The 5,755-nt window shown below is 33.4% G+C and overlaps 1 long non-coding RNA gene across 1 annotated transcript; it reads right to left on the bottom strand.

The window, feature by feature from the left end:
- On the bottom strand, positions 1–1,734 carry LOC122297740. The gene is made up of 3 exons (XR_006238872.1): positions 563–1,734; positions 402–470; positions 1–305 (listed from the first exon to the last, which is right to left on the bottom strand). It is a non-coding gene; the product is annotated as an uncharacterized LOC122297740 (long non-coding RNA).
- Between the last annotated feature and the right edge of the window lie 4,021 nt (positions 1,735–5,755).

The raw sequence follows: 5,755 nt of genomic DNA, 5'->3' as shown, positions 1-5,755 counted from the left end.
TGATCCTTCCATGGTGTTTGCAAATTCAACACCAGTATAAATAGCGTGCATCCTTCTATCATATGTCATCAATAAATAAAAACTAATGACAACTAGCTGCTATAGGAGAAATTCTTATCAAGCCACTTTTTAAGTGTGCACAAAATAATATGGCTACAAAAAGTCATCCTATTAGGAAACAACAAACTCCTATTAAATTTCACTCCATCGACTGCCCAATAATTAATTATATATCTTCTGAAAAATGAAAATTCCATGATGCTCCATACTCTTCATCTTGTGACATTGTTGGGAATTGCATGTTCCTAGAAACCAATAAAAAATTTTAGAAAAGGATGAGGATAGGTGACCAAATCAAACATTTAAATATAACATAAATAAGATAAGATTAGTATTCATACATATCAAATGTTGTTGAAATAGTGGCCGGGTGTGGAGGTAATGTAGTTGAACGTGGTTCACCCATACCACTATAAATAAAAAAAAATAGTTCATCAAGTTAAAAGCTTCACACAAGGAACATACGACATAATTATAAATATAATGAAATCATTGCAAGTACCTCTGTGTTGGACATTTCGTTCTAACATGCCCTTCTTGTTTACAAATGCTGCATCATCGCTTCTTTGTTGGCACATTTTCCTTTGGATTCTTTTGTCGTAAAGTTTTGGGCCTACCTTTAGATACAATGATTGGGGGATCTTGCAATGAAAAGTTTGAGATTGTTTGGCTCTGGATCTCACGTCCCTCCGTGTTACCACCACCACCATTATCATCACTCATCAAGAGAAGCTCTTGATGAATAGTCTCTACTCCCCGTGAAACATGCTCATATTTGTTCATAGATAGTGACCCCATCTCAGCAATTATATAAAACTGTCTCATCAAACGGTGTTTCTTATCAAAGGCAGTTGGGATTGTCTCCAATGGACCTTCAAACGGTGATGCAAAGATGTTTCTTGAAAAGAGTAAGGCTCAAAATATCATTCCAAAATTCAAAATACTGCTTGAGGCAAGATTCTGTAATGCAGAGATGTTTCTTGAATAGAATAAGAAGGTCCTCTTCTAGACCTATCTTTCTCATCAATAAAATTATTGTTTACCAATTAAAAAAAAAGGCTTGGTCTATACCTCGTTCTATAGAACTGATGAACTAATATTTGGGGCCAACATATCTTTCAAGCTAACAAATTTCTTGGACAATGGAGGAGCACATATATTTTCAGCAAATATATGGGAAATTCATGAGTTCTTGGGCAAACAAGGGCCTTTATTCAACTGGGAATAAAAAATAGGAAAAACATTTCCTCTATGCAAACAATCGGAAATTGCTTCTAAAAAGGGGAAAAAATTTTAAAAAACAAAAACCTATCCTCTTAGTAACCAATCAAAAATTATACTAAGACGAACCCAAACCCAGAATATGGACAGTTCTGAAAATTTTTGTAATCTCACAACATGCACAAAACAACCAACCCCCCATAAGGAAACATTTACGTACGCCGATTACGTGAAAAACAGATTATTTCATATAAACCTAGAGAATAAAATCTAGAGAAGAAGAAAACCAGAAAATATGAGAAAATAAAATCTTAAATCTAGAAAATAAAATACAGAATAAATACTTATGAATGTCGTCGTCGTGGGAGGAGGAACTGTATTGGGAGAGAAAGTGGATGTACTTCAGTCTCAATAACAGAGGAGATAGGGGGGAAAGGTGCCTACGTGAAGTGCCTATTGGGAGAGAAAGGGGATGTACTTCGTCTCAATAGCAGAGGAGGTGGGTGGGGGGGGGGGGGGGGGGGGGGAGTACGTGAAGTGAATGGGGTGGGTGGGGGGGAAGTGTGTCTACGTGAAGTGAAGTGCCTATTGGGTGTATGCAGGTGTATAAGTGATTTTCATGAAGTGCCTACATGGCACATGATTATTGGTCTGCTGTAAAAATGAGTTTTGTAGACGACCGGCCCGTAGCTTTTCTCTTGGGTAAATATCAGAAAACCGTGACGCATTGGGGGAAGTAAGATTTGGCACTTTAAACGTTGAGAAGGTCAAGAACTGCAGTACAAGGAAAAAGCTATACTACAGTCACACTTTTCAAGACACAATTCAAACTGAAGCCATGTCTGCGCAGAAGATTGGTTAAACAGAGAATTAAAAGTTCGATTAGAGAAATTGAAAATGGTAGACAAATAATTTCCATAATTATTTTATACATTACCTAATAAAAATGGTAGAAAAAATTATTGAATAATTACTTTATAACCTGTCATTTTCCTTATATTATTTTTATTTTTATTCAATTACTTACTGAAATAAATAAGTTTATAAGGAATATATTTGTGTATTTTATATCATTATTTTCAGTTGATATAATCATGTTTTATATGCATATGTGCATGTATCTCAATTTGGTCAACATGCACCTATGGGACAGGTAGTTTGAAAAAGAAAAAAGTGTAAATATATAAAATTACATAACAGTTTGGAATGAGAGAAAGAGTCCTTTTCAACCTACTATGATGATTCTCATTCTCAACCTACTATGATGATTCAGACCTCGATTGGTGTTGCTTGGAGCCCACGACAATGTTCAGATGCAGTTGTACAGTGTTGATGCATACATCCATAGCGGTTAATGGAAAACAAGTGGAGAAAAAATAAAGAGAAAGGTACACACGGATTTACATAATTCGGTACACTGCCTATGTTCACAAGTATTTAAGGATGAAAAATCTATTATAATATGCTTATTTACAATTTCTCATAGCCTCTCATTGCTTACTGTGCAATAGAAATATTGAATATATTTGATAGAGAAAACCCCTTCTCTGGAGCTCCCCTTCAAGAAGTTGAAGAAATTGAAGAAGAAGTCGAAGTCCCCAAGTTGTGAGGAACGTCGGCTTTGCATGTTTGACATCTTCATTCTCTTTCTACATTTCTCCTTCCCTTCATGTCCTTTCCTTCTAACACCTTAACTCCCTTGTGCCATCTCTGTCCCTCTCCCACTTTCTTTTTTTGTCTCCTAGTGGTGGCTTTTAGGGCTAGCCTGGACCCCTGGTCTTGAGCCTATATATTGTGTCCTTTACAAAAAAAGATACAATGACGAATACACAAGAGGATCAGCTCAACGTGTTCTTAGTTTCTCACATTATACGAATTGAGGATGGCATGCCTATCCTGCAGGTGTTCTAACTACTTTCTTTTCAATTGCGTGGGCTTTATGGTAGAGGAGGAATAAAGATGATTGCTGAGAAGGTGTATCTAGAACCTACACAGGTGATTGATTATGCTTTTTCTCTGCAACAAATTCATAAGGATTTGGTGATGGTGAAGGCTGCTCAACCACGGAATTTGTCTTGCTGGAAGCCTCCACCCAGAGGTTATCTCAAACTTATGTGGATGGAGCAATGTTTTTTGGTCTCCATAAGGCTGTGTGGAAGCAATTTTAAGAGATGAGCATTCGTTTCATTCATTTTAAAATATCGTTAGTATGAAACTTAAGAATTTAACTAGATGAGAGTACCAAAATATGTGTAGCAAAATACAAAAAAGTAAATAAATCGTAAGTAACTACTAACCTTGCAATGCATAGTTGAGTTGATTGAAATATATAAAGATATCGCCTTTCGTTCTGCTATCCAAAGCTTTTACGATTAAATTGCCTCAACGCCTTGAAAAAATAACATCTATTAATATAAAAAACTTGTTATAGGATAATATCTATAAATCCTAATATAATAAATAATATAAAAACGTGATTCTTTTGTAAGTGAAACAATTAAATTTAATGTTTCAGATTAATTGATAATATAAATCTCATTAAAGCTTCAATCATTTGAATTATTGTAAAAAATTTAAAGAATAAAAATAGTTAACTATGGTAAAAAAATTTGAAATGAACTAGAATAAACTACTAAGTTAAATTTGTCCGGGACGGAGGATATACCTTAAATAGTAATAGTGGAGAAGAGATGATAACATGAGACGGCAAAAGAAGCAAATGAAGAAGACAGAGAAACCAAAAAGCCTCGACTATTTGTCTGAAACTTAAAAAAAAACAAAAAAATTAGTCATGTTTACCCGAAAAAGTGAACCAAAAAAATATAACAATAACTCAAATATTTTTAAGATCATTACCTTTACTCCAATTTCCTCTTCTTCAAACTCAATCACGCATCCATATGTATATGTGTATGTATGTATATGCACATGTATTTATATATGTATGTTTGTGTCTGTGTGTGTATGTGTATGTTTGTGCGTGTATGAATGTATGTATATGTTCATCTGTGTATGTGTGTGTATGCATATATGTATGGATGTATGCATGTGTGTGTGTAAGTATGTATGCACAGATGTATGTATATATGTTGTATGTATGTATGTATGTATGTATGTATGTAAGTGTATGTGTGTGTGTGAGCGTGTTTGTATGTATATGTGTATGTTTGTGTTTATGTATTTGTGTGTGTATCGTTTATGGAATACGAAAGTCTAAGAGAGTGATTAATTTACTAACCTTGGATGAGTCATTCATTCCGCTGCAATCGTCTTTCTGTTGTAAATGACATTCGTTTCATTCATTTTAAAATATCGTTAGTATGAAACTTAATAATTGAATTAGATGAGAGTACCAAAATATGTGTAGCAAAATAGAAAAAAGTAAATAAATCATAAGTAACTACTCACCCTGCAATGCGTAGTTGAGTTGATTGAAATATATAAAGATATCGCCTTTCGTTCTGCTATCCAAAGCTTTTGCGATTAAATTGCCTCAACGCCTTGAAAAAATAACATCTATTAATATAAAAACTTGTTATAAGATAATATCTATTAATTCTAATATAGTAAACAATATAAAAAAGTGCTTCTTTTGTAAGTGAAACAATTAAATTTAATGTTTCAGATTAATTGATAATATAAATCTCATTAAAGTTTCAATCATTTGAATTATTGTAAAAAATTTAAAGAATTCAAACAGTTAACTATGGTATTAAAATTTGAAATGAACTAGAATAAACTACCAAGTTAAATTTGTCCGGGACGGAGGATATACCTTAAGTAGTAACAGTGCAGAAGAGATGATAACATGAGACGGCAAAAGAAGCAAATGAAGAAGACAGAGAAACCAAAAAGCCTCGACTATTTGTCTGAAACTTAAAAAAAACAAAAAAATAAGTCATGTTTTCCAGAAAAAGTGAACCAAAAAAATTTAACAATAACTCAAATATTTTAAAGACCATTACCTTTACTCCAATTTCCTCTTCTTCAAACTCAATGACGCATCCATATGTATACGTGCATGGGTGTAAATGCACATGTATTTATATATGTATGTTTGTGCGTGTATGAATGTATGTATATGTTCATCTGTGTATGTGTGTGTATGCATACATGTATGGATGTATGTATGCATGTTTGTATGGATGTATGTATGTACAGATGTATGTATATATGTTGTATGTATGTAAGTGTATGTGTGTGTGCGCGTGTTTGTATGTATATGTGTATGTCTGTGTTTATGTATTTGTGTGTGTATCGTTTATGGAATACAAATGCCTAAGAGAGTGATTAATTTACTAACCTTGGATGAGTCATTCATTCCGCAGCAATCGTCTTTCTGTTGTAAATGACATTCGTTTCATTCATTTAAAAATATCGTTAGTATGAAACTTAAGAATTGAATTAGATGAGAGTACAAAAATATGTGTAGCAAGATAGAACAAAATAAAAAAATCGTAAGTAACTACTAACC

This window comes from Carya illinoinensis, chromosome 15 (assembly GCF_018687715.1).
Source record: "Carya illinoinensis cultivar Pawnee chromosome 15, C.illinoinensisPawnee_v1, whole genome shotgun sequence".
NCBI classification, from domain to species: domain Eukaryota; kingdom Viridiplantae; phylum Streptophyta; class Magnoliopsida; order Fagales; family Juglandaceae; genus Carya; species Carya illinoinensis.
The sequence above is the reverse complement of the archived record's forward strand: the minus strand, read 5'-3'. Positions and strand labels throughout refer to the sequence as shown.